Below are 15,600 nucleotides of genomic sequence, written 5' to 3'. Positions count from 1 at the left end.
AAATCAAAACAAAAATAATATCAAACAAATATACAAAATATAAGTACTGGTACATAAATGATTGATAAGCAAACAAACAACAAAATAATAATAATAAGAATAATAAGAATAATGAAATGAAATTATACATGCTCGAAAAGGAGTAGGAAGAAATAAAAACTTGAAACTTAAAAATGTACTGCTACCCCCAATTTCTATTCCTTCTGATCACTATATTGCAATTATTATTTTGTATTATAATAATAATAATAATAATAATAATAATAATAATAATAATAATAGCAACAACAACAACAATAATAGTAAAACAATATCACACATCCTTTTACCTATATACACCAATATAATAACACCCATTTGCAACTTTTTCTACCAGATATTAATAAAAACTAAAAGGAACAAAACAAAAACAAAACAAACAAAAACCCTCAAACAAAAACACATACATAATATAAATACATATAATATTCTTTATTGTGATATATAGTAATAATATATTCATATATCCATATTTAAACTAGATATTATCAGCGCACATGTGTCAAAGCCCCACTATGAAAAACAACCTCCAACCCCCCCCCCCAGGCCCTTTCCTTTCTGTTTTTTGTAAAAATCATTTGTTTGTATTTGTTTTCCAACTGTTTGATGTTTGGACATTGTTTCAGCTCCACACTCAGTCTGTCCTTCAAGTCCTTCTATCTCACTTTAGGTGATTCTGTCTTATTTTAAGTGCGATGAGATATTTTGACTAAAAATGAGAAAAATACACTTGGTAAGATTTGGATTTTTGCAGTGAAATTAAGCAGGAATTCAAACAGGTTGTAGAAATCCACTCCATTTTTTGCTAAAATGAATCTGAAGGTAGTTTTGCAGCACCTGGAGGGCTCAAATTCAAACTTTTTGAACTGTTAGGGTCCAAATACACAAACAAATGAACCACAGACTAATAAAAAGTGGGTTTAGCAAAATATGACCCCTTTAATAATAATAATAATAATAATAATAATAATAATAATAATAATAATAATAATAATAATAATAATAATGCTGAAAAATGGTGTCCAGCTGAGTGGACATTTTTGTAACTCCATAAAAAATGGTGTCACTAAAAAAATTCATTTGCTTTGTTTTTTTCAGGCCTAAAGTGGAATAAAAACACTCAAAAAAAAAAAAATTGACTAATGTTCTCATAATTCATGCATGAAAGGGTTAAGTCATATTTTCTAGGTTTGCAGGAAGTTTTTGAGGGCCTGAATATGTGACAACTTCATCGTCTTATTCTACATAGATTCAGCAAATGTACAAGTGAGTTTGAACAGTTTCCTGTTTTAGGAAACAAACCCTCAGAACTCAGCACCACCACCATCATGTGACGTTACAGAAGGTTTGGAGGAGACTGAAGTTGGACATGTTCAACCCAGTGTAGCTCTGAACTGTCCCAGTAACCTCATGTACTTCTGCACTGGTGAAGCTGGTCTCCAGTTAAACTCCTGGACTCCAGTACTGGTCAGATTCAGTTTCAGTTCTGTTCACTGAAGCAGATGTTGTGTCTACAGAAGCTCAGACCTTCCATTCCAGTAGATCCACGTCTGGACACTTTAGCACATCCCAGAAACCAGACGTGGACTGACGGTTGGAGAGTCACATGAACAGGTGAAGGTCCGATCAGAAGACGAGTCCCATTTTCACTGTACTGTACATGGGATCCCATCTGACACACATGAATGAGGGCGACTATAATGACCCAGTGCAGATTACAGCAGCACTCAGCTGTACTTAGAGCAGAAACATCTGACCTGAGAAGAGTCTGAACACACACTGAACAGAAAACCTTCACTGACAGAGAAACACAAAAGCCTTCAAAGATGAAACCATTCAACTGGAGGAACACTCTGGAACTGTGTCATCCACCTGGACATCAGACTGAGTGGTCAGGGGGGTCAGGGGGGCTGGGGCTGGGTCTCAGAGATGACCACATCAGGACTGATCCAATGAGACTTTAAAATATCCAAGTACCTTCTGTAGTTGGACTACACGTACTGATCAAACCACCGCAGAACAATTAAAGAACGGTTTCACTTTTCAGCCGGGCCCTGGTGGACCCCAGCCTGGCCCCGGTGGACCCCAGCCTGGCCCCGGTGGACCCCAGCCTGGCCCGGTAGACCCCAACCTGGCCCCGGTGGACCCCAGCCTGGCCCCGGTGGACCCCAGCCTGGCCCCGGTAGACCCCAGCCTGGCCCCGGTGGACCCCAGCCTGGCCCCGGTAGACCCCAACCTGGCCCCGGTGGACCCCAGCCTGGGCCCCCGTGGACCCCAGCCGGGCCCCGGTGGACCCCAGCCTGGGCCCGGTGGACCCCAGCCTGGGCCCCGGTGGACCCCAGCCTGGCCCCCGTGGACCCCAGCCGGGCCCCGGTGGACCCCATCCTCCCCACAGTCCTGGTCTTCAGTCCCTGTCTGCTGTTCTACTCTATAACTGTCTATGAAACGCTCAAAATCAGTTTCCTTTTACATATTTGAAGGTTTTTCAAAAAAAGTAACACAATAATGACTTTCCCTGGTAACTAATTACATTTATGAAGGAGTAATTCAGTTACTAATTCAATTACTTTTTTGGGAAAGTAACGAGTAACTATAACTAATTACTGTCAAGTACTTTTCCCAAAACTATCTATCTATCTATCTATCTATCTATCTATCTATCTATCTATCTATCTATCTATCTTCTACTCATTTGACTTCCTGTTTCCCATTAACACTTCTCAAAAACAGGCTAAGCTCCTTCCTTTATTATCTATAGCCCACTGAACCAGTGACCTGTCTGCTGTCAGATGTATTCCATGTGTGAAACACCAGATCATCATCTGTTCAAAGAACGTAAACATTAGCCACATGCCTGCCAGACCTGACGGAGGGAAAACTCCCCCACATTCCAAACTACGTCTGAAAATCCTTCAGAACTTCAGTCCACATGCAGAAGGCTTTGAACAGACACCCAACCACTAACCTGGAGAACACACATCCAGTTCAGCACTGCAGACACAACATTCACTTCTGCATCCACATGAACTCTGATGAGTGGGCGGAAGTTCCCACCGGAAACAACCCGGAGTGCAACTGCTGCCGGAACAAAGGTTCCACCTGGAGTCTGCTCACATTTAGCATGTTTTTATTTTTTTAAGAATGTACATGAAATATAAAATGACCTGACTGTCAAATAATTTACCACAGCAATATTAAACCCTGTCAAACAAAGGAAATTATTTTCCATCTGCCTAAATTAACCCTTTCATGTATGAATTATGAGAACCTTAAACAAGATTTTTTTTACTGAGTGTTTTTATTCCTCTTAAATTTAGCATTAATTGTACAGATTTTTTAAGTTTTGTTTTTTTTTTATCTATTCTTGTATTTTATTCTTTTATTTAGATATTTTCTATTCTTCTGTATTTTTATATATCTATTTTATTTCTATTATTATTAGTTGTAGTAGTATTACAGTTGTTTTGTCTTTTAATCTATTCTTGTATTTTATTCTTTTATTTAGATTTTATCTATCTATTTTATTTGATTCTATATTATTATTATTATTATTATTATTATTATTATTATTATTATTATTATTATTATTATTATTATTATCATTTACAATTGTTCTATGTCCTTTAATCTATTCTTGTATGTTATTCTTTTATTTAGTTTTTATCTATTCTTCTGTATTTTTATCTATCTCTTTTTTTTATTTTATTTTATTTTATTTTTTTACAGTTGTTCTGTGTCTTTTAATCTATTCTTGTATTTCACTGTTTTTTGGTTTTTATTTTTATTTTTTTTCTGTACAATACTTTAATCCACAGTGCTTTACATATAAAGTTGGACTGGATTGGATTAAAAAAAAACAATGTGTTTGAGTTTTGTTTTTTGTTTTTTTGTTTTTTTAATCCATTTTTCATGGAGTTGCAAAAATATCTACTCAGCTGGACACCATGCATTTAATTTTTGAAGCAAAGAAACATGCATTTGCTAATATGCTGAAAACTATGAAATAAAAACATTTTCCATGCTGCTAATCTGATGTTTTGTCACATTTTGACATACTCTAATACTAGTCATTACTCACTTCATGGAGATAATACGGGGAAAAAAAACAAACCTGTCTGGTGTTAATGACGGTCTAATAAAAATAATAAGCAATGACTTTACACTCAGACATGTTTGTGCAGATCAGGTTTATCAAGAACAGCAAAGTTACAGTAATGGTCTGAATGTCAGTGTATGGGATGGTGCATCAGTGTCCACCAGTGGCGGCTGCTCGTCTTTCAGACAGGGGAAGCTCATTGTCGGCTTACATCAAAAAAAAAAAAAAGTCAAGTTATTTAAACATAAATTTGTCCCTCCGTTCCTTTTTAAGAAAATGCTCAGTGACCTTATCGTACACAGTAGGCGTCTTTTCCAGGGACTGGACCAGTGTCCTCTCAGTGTCCTCTCTGCTCAGACGGCCTTGGCCCAGTGCATTGTGGGTGTCAGACTTCAGCCTTTTTAAACTACAGATGCTCCTTTCACTGCGACCTAGCCGACAGTTTGATTGATTTAACTATCTACAAAACGATATTAAACTCAAACAAGAAATGATTAAATTATGGAACTGAAACAAGAAAACGCTGAAATTATGTTAATATGAAACAAGGAAGTCCAATGAGTGTGTTTTATTTACAGTGCAAGAAATGAACCAGTACTTTGGTAGTGGTTTCTGTGATTTCCCAGCAGAATGTGAGACGGTATTAAACTGAACTGTGTCAGTGAAGGAGCAGATCTGAAAACAGCTGTCAATCAAACAGGATTCAGCCTTTCAACCGATCCTCCAATCAGCACATGGGATTCTGGCGTCCAGCCCGGCCGAGCTCCGCCCACAGCTCCATTCACCCCCAGAGACGCCCGGCGTCCGGGGGCGGGACAACATCATGGCATTTATCCAATTAGCATCCAGTTTTGAGGCAATGAAAACAACTGTTCCACTCAGTCCCATTGAAGCCCAGAGACGGACACAGTCTACGGACAAATGCACTGAGCAGAGATGGAGGAGAAAACACAGACACGGGAATGGAGGAGAAGTGAACAACAGCCAGTCTGTTGATTTGTGATAAAGCTGATTCTGAACGAACTCATCTTTAAGATGAACGTGTTCTAACACATTTGTAGTCAATAAAATGTCAACACAACCGAACAGATTTAACCATTTAATTTTTGTAATTTTAGGGGAAGCCGGGCCTCCACTGCAGTCTGAGAGAAATCACCACTGGTGTCCACTGTGTTGGCTGATATGGAACTAAAACAACCAAACCCATGAATAAACAAGAAAACAGCTGGAGAAGAACTGTCCACTGGAGTGACCACTGGAGTGACCACTGGAGTGACCAGTGTGCATGAAAGGGTTAAATACAATACAAAAATGGTCACACTATTTTTGACATGTCACATAAATGAAACATCCAACATAATTTTAGTGGGACACTTCAGTGCAGTATTTGACCCAAACCTTAAACATTTACACAGAGTACCACTCATTCACTTCTCCATATAGTTATGATAGTGTTTATTATATAGTTATTATATGGATGGTTTATAGTATTTGTACTAACTGTAGTGGTAGTAGTAGTATACCCACTTGTAGTACTAGTATTTGTAGTAGTAGTATATCCACTGTTAGTACTTGTATTTATACAGGGTGGGGAAGCAAAATGTACACTGAACATTTAGTTGTTTTTTCTCAGCAGACACTACGTCAGTTGTTTTGAACCCAAACATATACTGATGTCATAATCATACCTAACACTATTATCCATACCTTTTCAGAAACTTTTGCCCATATGAGTAATCAGGAAAGCAAACGTCAAAGAGTGTGTGATTTGCTGAATGCACTCGTCACACCAAAGGAGATTTCAAAAATAGTTGGAGTGTCCATAAAGACTGTTTATAATGGAAAGAAGAGAATGACTATGAGCAAAACTATTACCAGAAAGTCTGGAAGATACTATTAAAGAAGAATGGGAGAAGTTGTCACCCCAATATTTGAGGAACACTTGTACAAGTTTAAGGAAGCGTGTGAAGGCAGTTATTGAGAAAGAAGGAGGACACATACAGGGTGGGGAAGCAAAATGTACAATATTTTGAGGCAGGGATTGAAAGACAGTGTATGACCAATTAGTTTATTGAAAGTCATGAGAATTTATTTGCCACAAGAAAATGTCCATAATAGAAAATGTTTTTATTCTATGTGTCCTTCTTTCTCAATAACTGCCTTCACACGCTTCCTGAAACTTGCACAAGCGTCTCTGGGGGTGAATGGAGCTGTGGGCGGAGCTTGGCTGAACGCTGAGCTTCCACATGCTGATTGGAGGACGGGTCCAAAGGCTGAATCCGTTTGATTGACAGCTGTTTTCAGATCTGCTCCTTCACTGACACAGTTCAGTTTAATACCGTCACACATTCTGCTGGGAAATCACAGAAACCAAATGAACTGTTCATTTACTGACCTGGAAGAAAACACAAGCACTGGACTAACTGGTTTCATTTAACATAATTTCAGTGTTTTCTTCTTTACTTGGTACGATAAGGTCACTGAGCATTTACTTAATAAGGAACGGACGCCGAATTTATGTTTAAATAACTTGAGATTTTTTTTTTAATGTAAGCCGACAATGAGCTTCCCCTGTCTGACAGACCAGCAGCCGACACTGACTTACATATATACACACACATACACACCTATACATACACACACATACTTGTACATGTTTATAACCCACAGTCATCCCCAACCCCTCCCTCATCCCTGTACTTCTGAAAAACCGTGTCTTTGTTCGTCCTTTTAAATTCTGTCCTGCTTGGTCGTTGCTTTAACTCTATATTAAATCTGTTCCACAGTCTCACCTCGCTGACAGAAACACTAAAACCCTTCCTAGTTTTGTGTATTAAGTGAATATTAAAGTTAATTTTCCCCCTTAAATCATAACCCCCTCATGAGTACTGAATAATTTCTGTATATTTGTTGGTGACAGATTATTTTATGCTTTGTACATTATTGGAGCTGTTTGATCGTCCACAGTGTCTGTGAACTTCAGTCATTCCGACTGTAAGGATAATGACTTTGTGTGTTCCTGGTAGCCAACGCTGGGAATGATCCCTATCGCTCTTTTTTTAATAACAGTTGGTTATTTGGATTCGTATTTGGTATTAATTTATTCTTGCACTCCATGGACTGAAAACTAGCTAATGCTAGAGTAGCTGCTGATTAAGCAGAACATTTACAGATAAATAATGTTAGAGAAATATCTTGTTTTAATAAATAATCTGCATAAACACCACATCCATGGGGGGGCGCCATTGCTACATGATGTCAGAACTCAGAACTGGGAGAACATGGATCTAGTACAAGTTTTATTTATTTTATTTCACCTTTATTTAACGAGGAAGTCCCTTGAGATGAACTCTCTTTTTTGAAGGAGACCTGACCAAGAGGCACATCAGTACAAAACAAATGAACTAACAGAGGATAAACTACAGACAGTTCAGACAACAGAAAATAACTAAAAACATAAAAGCTCAAACCAGTTTAAGAACAGCAGGCACACACTTCTGTTCGACAGTTTGACAGAACAGATTTGAATTCACTCAAGGTAATGAAAAGCTGAAGCTGAAGTGAGTTTTGCAAATTGTTCCATGAGCGAGGTCCATCGTAGGAAACAGCTGTTGGACCACCGGTGGAAGTCCCAGGTTTGACTGAACATTCCAGTTTGTGGTGAAAACCTCTTTTTATCTTGAAAATTTGTCTTATTTGTTTATTGTTACATTTCTTGTCTCGTATATTGATACCATTCAGAAGCAACTCAGACGTGCACTCTGGTCTAAGTTCTTGACAGAAGGATAACTGACTTTTCATTAACCCTTTCATGCATGAGTTATGAGAACCTTAACCAAGATGTTTTTCCTGAGTGTTTTTATTCCTTTTTAGGCATGAAAAAAACAATGTGATTGATTGATTGATTTTTTTTTTAATGAACCTATTTTTCATGGGGTTCCAAAAATGTCCAGTCAGCTGGACACCGTGCATTTACTGACACTGTGTGAAAACTATCAAATACATTTTTTTAAAATGCTGTTAATCTGTTCTCACATTTGAACATTCTATATCCTCCTGACACCCAGCAATGCATTTGTGTCCTCTGTAGGGGACAAGAGTTTTACAGCTTTATATAAAAAAAAAAAAAAAAATGCTGTCCACTGTAAAGGACATTCCATAATAAAAAAAAAAAATCTATCTGAAAAAACTGTTGTATCATGCAGTTTCCAATCGAGACAATTATTAAATGTAAAAAAAGCCAAAACTTTTCCTTTCCTGGGTCTGTAGTTATTACTCAGATATGCCCAAAAAAATGTTAAAAACAACAAAAAACTGTTAATTACAGTCTAATAACCATTAGCAATTGATTTAAACTCAAATATGTTAGAGCAGATCAGGCTGATCTAGAACAGTACTGGTCTGAATGTCAGTGTATTATTATGGGATGGTGCATATGTGTCCACTGTGTTGGCTGATATGGAACTGAAACAACCAAACCCATGAATATACAAGAGAACAGCTGGAGAAGAACTGTCCACTGGAGTGACCACTGGAGTGACCACTGTGCATGAAAGGGTTAAATTAAGTAATAGAGGGGACTGCTTTTATAACTGAGTTGTATTCTTTGGAAGGTAAAGGAAAATTATGAAGAAATATGAAACTGTCATAGGACAGGACAAGAGCATGTTCATCCAAAACAGACAAGATATTCTCAGTACTTCTCTCAAACCATTTGGGACAGAACTGACTTATTACTAATAGTTACACACTCGTTTTTCCATAACAGAGTTTTATGAGGACAAAACTTCTGAGTGAAGCACACGTGACTGCTGATGGAAGTTAGACCGTGTGATCAGAGGTTTGTCAGGAGAGTAGTTACAGTTAAAAACTAAAGCAAGTCCACCAGGTTTTTTTTGAAAATATGATTGGAGATGAAGAACCACAATGAACTGTGATGTGTCAAACATCTTTTTAACCAATTGATTTTAAAAGTGTTAATGATCTAAACCAAATTAAACACTTCAAGACCACCTTCTGCTCTGCTATTAGATAGAACTGCATCTTATTGTGTCTCAAAAATGACTTTTCCCTTCAGATCACAGTGTTATTTAAACCAGTTAATCTCCAACATGATAACAGCCCCCCCAAACAAATTTCAACAAAATCCGTCAACGTTTGCCCTCCCCCCCACTGCAAAGTATGAAGGGCCCATCAAAAAACGGCAAAAAACGCCCAAAAATGCTGTTTTTAAATGCATTACCATGCTTAATGGATACTAAAGTGCCTAAAGTAAAGATTCCAACAGCAGTGGATGGGGGTGGGACCTTTAGTCCATGGGGGTGGGACCTTTAGTCCATGGGGGTGGGTCCTTTCTGTGTGGAGTTTATATGTTCTCCTGTGTCTGCGTGGGTCAAGTGCATTTTGTGATAAATTTCTCAAATTGTAATAACTTAATACATAATGTGAAAAAAATTTACTATATAATGCATTGAGGTAGTTTATTACAAAATGCATCAGTTTATTACATAATGTGGCTTTATTACAAGATGATGTGACATTCTTACAACATTTTGAACTTTTATTACATAATGGGAATTTATTACATAATGCAGCTCAACAGGGTTATATGAAAGTGGATAAAATGAACAAAAATGAACAAAAAACCTACAAAATAATAATGTGAAAAAAATAAGCCAAACATTTACATAAAATTAAGTAAAACAATAAAATAAGCAACAAAATTAATAATAACAGCTAAAATAATGAATAAAATCAACAAGAGTTAATAATAAACCTACAAAGTAGAAAATAACATGAACAAAAGTAGAAAAGCACTTGGTGACACAAGCACACAGAGAACCAGAAGCAGCACCACTGATTCAAGTCTTTTAACAGATTTATTATCAGATGAACTAGTACCAGACAACGAACAGACGGCAGGTGGGTCAGGGCAGGCGGGGGTCGTGAACCGGGGAATCCAGACAGAACCAGAGGGAGCAGGCTGAGCCGTGGTCGGAAGACGGAAGGCGGGTCGAAACCGGGGGCAGGAGACAGGCTGGTGCAGTCAGACGAGCGGGGGTTCAGGGAATCCGGGCAGGAGGGTCAGGTCGGGACAAAACAGGTTCTGGATCGGAGGTTCAGACAGGTACTGCTGGAGAGCTGCAACGAGGTTGAACAATCTGGTGAAATACACATGCACAAGGCAGAGGTTATATAGACCCAGGTGTAATGAGAGGCAGCTGGGACCACAGGTGAAAAGAGCTGAGAGAGAGAGAGAGAGAGAGAGAGAGAGAGAGAGCAGAACAAGTAGAGATGTGACACTTGGAGAGCGTAGACCTCCGCCAAGGCAGATCTGCCCCCCCACCACCACCACCAAAATTTCATCATTTCTTCCTTGTGCCAGTATCAACATTTCCTGAAAATTTCATGAAAATCCATCCATAACTTTTTGAATTATCCTGCTAACAAACAAACAGACAGAAAAACAGACAGACAGACAAACCCTGATGAAAACATGACCTCCACCGTTTCACTTGGTGGAAGTCGATGTGGAGGGATTCTCTGTGTGACATGAAGTTGTGTGAACCTGCAGGTGCAAGCTTGTGTAAGTGATGGTAAAAGATCTGTCTGATGATTTCTGTGTGTTCCAGGTTCCAGGTTCCTTTATTTGTACTCGTGGGTAGATTTGTTTTGCAGTCGAGGTGATTGCTTTGGCATTACAGCAGACAGACACTGAACGTGTTAGACAGGTACCTGACCGAGCTTCCAGACCGGACAAACAGTGTTCAGTGTTCCACCATTCATCAGTACAGCAGCATGGAGAAGGAAAAGAAAAAAATAAATAAACTAGAAGCACTCGGAGAGCGCAGACCTCCGCCAAGGCTGATCAGTGCCCCCCCCCCCCACGCCAAGGAGGTTCTGTTTTTGCCAGGGTTTGTTTGTTTGTCTGTCTGTCTGTTTGTTTGTCTGTCCGTTAGTGTGCAACATAACTCAAAAAGTTATGGACAGATTCGGATGAAATTTTCAGGGTTTGTTGGAAATGGCCCCCCCCGTGGGCCCCCCCACCCCCGATCACCATTAAAATTTAATCATTTCTTCCTTATCCCATTTCCAACAAACCCTGAAAATTTCATCCAAATCTGTCCATAACTTTTTGAGTTATGTTGCACACTAACGGACAGACAAACAAACAAACAAACAAACCCTGGCAAAAACAGAACCTCCTTGGCGGAGGTAATAAATAGAGCAAAGAAATGGAATAAATCACTAAAATAAGTCAAAAAAGTGCAATGTCACTACTTCTTCTGGAGCTCAGTGACGGCGACAGGAACAAAACTGTTTTTCTAAACGCTGTGTCCTGAACCTGAGGACTACAAACCTCCGTCCAGAGGAAAGGAGCTGAAGTTCACCTGGTAAAGGATGGGAGTCATTATTCAGAACTGATGCATCCGTCCTCATCATGAAATGATTTCTGAGTCTCAGATATGAGTTTTGTAACCTGCAGGCGTGTGCCCAAGGCCGTTGGCAGTGCACCCAGACCTGCTGGTGGAACAGTAGGTATGTGTTTGGGCATGTGTGTGGAGATGCACTGACCTAGAGACAGATAGACCAAGAAAAAAGAAGACACTAAAGGACTGTGTGTGACCTAGTGTGTGTGTCTGTAGTAGGGAGGGTAAACAACAGATCTGCCTGACCAAAGATCATTTTAATGAGAAAACTAGAGCTTCTGAAGGCAGTTGAAATCATAAGATCATTTTTGCCAGAGGACAACACCTAGAAACTTCTAGAAGGTCGGGCAAAAAGGGTATAAGAGGCTGTGAGTTTAGGGCGACGTCAGCTCTTCTCTGGAGAACCGTCCTGTGGGTTTGATTTGTGAATAAACACATGAAAAGGCTTCTGAAGACTGGCTGACTCAACTCTTCTTTTATGACTCCAAGTGAGTTTTTACTTCTATCAGGAACAGGACTGAGTATTAAGTTACAGTCTGACATGGGTTGGGTTCCTGGTGCAATTCAAAGCAAATGTCAAATGGATAGATTATGGAATTGAATTATTAACTCTTTCATGCGTGAATTATGAGAACATTAATCAAGATTTTTTTCTTTATTCCTCTTTGGGCATTAAAAAAACAATGCAATTATTATTATTATTTATTTTTTTTATCAAGCTATTTTTCATGGAGTTGCAAAAATGTCCACCAAGATGGACACCATGTGTTTAATTTTTGAAGCAAAGAAACACATGTTTACTGATATACAGTATGAAAACTATGAAATAAAAACATTAAATGCTGCTAATTTGATGTTTTCTCACATTTTAACATACACTACAAATAAAAAGTTATGGATATTTTTAATTTTTGGGCTATTTCTTTCAGTTGAGATTCTTGCACAATGCTTTTTACTTTTTTGTGTGAATTGAATTGAAACACATTTTTTTAATGATCAGACAGTTTATTTACAAATGGCAAAAAATGATTAAAAAAAAAAAAAAAAGAACTATCCTTAACTTTTTGTTTGTAGTGTACTCTAATACTAGTCATTACTCACTTCATGGACATAATATGCCAAAAAAAAAAAAAAACTGTTGTTAATTACAGTCTAATAACAATAACAAGGAATTGATTTACACTTGAACATGTTAGATCAGGTTTATCTAGAACAGTACAGTTACTGTAATGTTTTCAATGTCAGTGTTTGGGATGGTGCATAAGTGTCCACTGTGTTGGCTGATATGAAACTAAAACAACAAAACCCATGAAAATACAGAGAACAGCTGGAGAAGAACTGACCACTGGAGTGACCACTGGAGTGACCAGTATGTATGAAAAGGTTAATATGCCAGATAATCGAATAACCAAAAAAGTATTTGGCTGGGGTAAGACAAGGTCTCCTTGGGCGGCAGAGGTCAGAGCTGTGTTTGCAGAGGCACAACTACAATATACACTATATTTCCAAAAGTCTTGTCTCCTCCATCCCAATCCTCAGACTCAGCTGTTCCAGTCCCTTCCATGTCCACAGGTGGATTAAATCCAGCCCTAGGCATGCAGACTGCTTTTACAAACATTTGGGACAGAATGGGTCTCTCTCAGGAGCTCAGTGAATTCCAGCGTGGAACTGTGATAGGATGCCACCTGTGACACAAATCCAGTGGTGACATTTCCTGGCTCCTAAATATTCCACAGTCAGCTGTCAGCTGGATTATAAGAAAGTGGAAGTGTTTGGGAACGACGGCGACTCAGCCACGCAGTGGTCGGCCACGGAAACTGACGGAGCGGGGTCAGCGGATGCTGAGGCGCAGAGTGTGAAGAGGTGGACGACTGTCTGCAGAGTCAATGGTACAGACCTCCAAACTTCATGTGTCCTTCAGATTAGCTCCAGAACAGTGCGCACAGAGCTTCATGGAATGGGTTTCCGTGGCCGAGCAGCTGCATCCAAGCCATACATCAGCAAGTGCAATGCACAGCGGTGGATGCAGTGGTGTAAAGCACGCCGCCACTGGACTGTAGAGCAGGGGAGGAGCCTTCTGTGGACTGACCAATCGCACTTCTCCATCTGGCGATCTGACGGACGGGTCTGGGTTTGGCGGTCTCCAGGAGAACGATACTTGTGGGAGCGCATTGTGCCGAGTGTAAAGTTTGGTGGAGGGGGGGGTTATGGTGTGGGGTTGTTTTTCAGGAGCTGGGCTGGGCCCCTTAGTTCCAGTGAAAGGAACTGTGAATGCTTCAGCAGAACAAGACATTTGGGACAATTCCATGCTCCCAACTTTGTGGGAACAGTTTGGAGCCGGCCCCTTCCTCTTCCAACATGACTGTGCACCAGTGCACAAAGCAAGGTCCATTTGGACATGGAGGACAGAGTCTGGTGTGGATGAACTGGACTGGCCTGCACACAGTCCTGACCTCAACCCCATAGAACACCTTTGGATGAATTAGAGCGCAGACTGAGAGCCAGGCCTTCTGTCCAACATCAGTGTGGGACCTCACAAATGCACTTCTGGAAGAATGGTCCAAAATTCCCATGAACACACACCTAAACCTTGTGGACAGCCTTCCCAGAAGAGTTGAAGCTGTTAGAGCTGCAAAGGGTGGACCCACGTCAGACTGAACCCATAGACTAGGAATGGGATGGACCTGAAACTCATATGAGAGTCAAAGCAGGAGAGTGAATACTGTTGGATATATAGTGTATATTTCACAACAACCTTTCATGTAGTATTAATAAAATCAGAGCTAACCTAATGTCTGCTTGTAACGAAATATGGATGAATGGGATCCAGACTAAACCGAAGCTGTGGACATACATTCAACTAAAAAACACACAGAAAACACAGTTTGATGTCAGCACCAATCTGACCTGGAACCAAAGGTCCCTAATGGCTCAGCTGTGAACAGGAATCCTTCCCTTGGCTTTAGAAACTGGGAGATTTACTCAAACCCCAGAAAAAAACAGACTTTGTGGACTGTGTGATTTAGGGGAAGTGGAAAATGAATCCCATGTTGTTTTGTTTTGTCGTCTATATGATGAACTGAGAGCCTCTGTGTTTGATGACATTTTGATCTGAAATCCTGCTCTGTTCTGGAGCACTGATGAGGACCAGATAAAATGGCTGTTTAGTTCAAATGTATTTAAATTAGCATTATTTGTTTGTAAAGCCTGGAAAAAGTGGCAGATGTGTTTGTTTAAATAGGTCAGTATTTTGTTTTGTTTATATATTGTGTCTATTGTCTGGTGTTTGATTTTTGGTTTGTATTTTTGGTGTCTTCTAAGCCCATGGAAGGGCTGGGCATGTCTGTATGCAAGACACAATAATAAAAACATTCATTCATTCATTCATTCATACAGTAAATTAGTATTGAAATACAGTGATTTAATCTAGTTTTGACGGATGGGTTTTCCATGTCAATAATAAGACAAAAACTGGACTAAACTGATGTACATTCCTGACTCCATCTTTGTTTGACCTTTTCTGGTCCACACCTTGACGTTCATCTGTGCTGACCTCACAGGAACAAACCAACAGCACCACCTAGTGGAGTTAAAAGGTAGCATATTTTTGTTGTCTAGTGCACAAAAAGTTCATTATATACATCGACTAAAATGTGCTTAGAGGTCTTATTTGTGTCTGTGTTCATATTAAATCAATCTCAGTGAATCCAAAGGAACTTTGTGTTGGTAAATGACAGTTGTTCAAATGGACAGGATTTCAGTTCTGTTCAACATGTTGATGCTCATATGAACTATGTTTTCAGCTCAAAAATGTCCAAAAAATGTTGTTTGACTGTTGTAATTGTTTAGTCTTTGTTGATTTCAAAATTATTATCATTAACGAAAACTAACAAAATGATGAAAACTAGAATTGTAAAAACATTTTCGTTAACTGAAATAAATAAAAACTATAATTAAAAGAAAAAAATAATAACTAACTGAAACTGTATTGTGTGTTTACAAAACTAACTAAAACGGATAAAAATTATGGATAAA

Source organism: Sphaeramia orbicularis, chromosome 16, assembly GCF_902148855.1.
Source record: "Sphaeramia orbicularis chromosome 16, fSphaOr1.1, whole genome shotgun sequence".
Lineage (NCBI taxonomy): Eukaryota > Metazoa > Chordata > Actinopteri > Kurtiformes > Apogonidae > Sphaeramia > Sphaeramia orbicularis.
The sequence above is the reverse complement of the archived record's forward strand: the minus strand, read 5'-3'. Positions refer to the sequence as shown.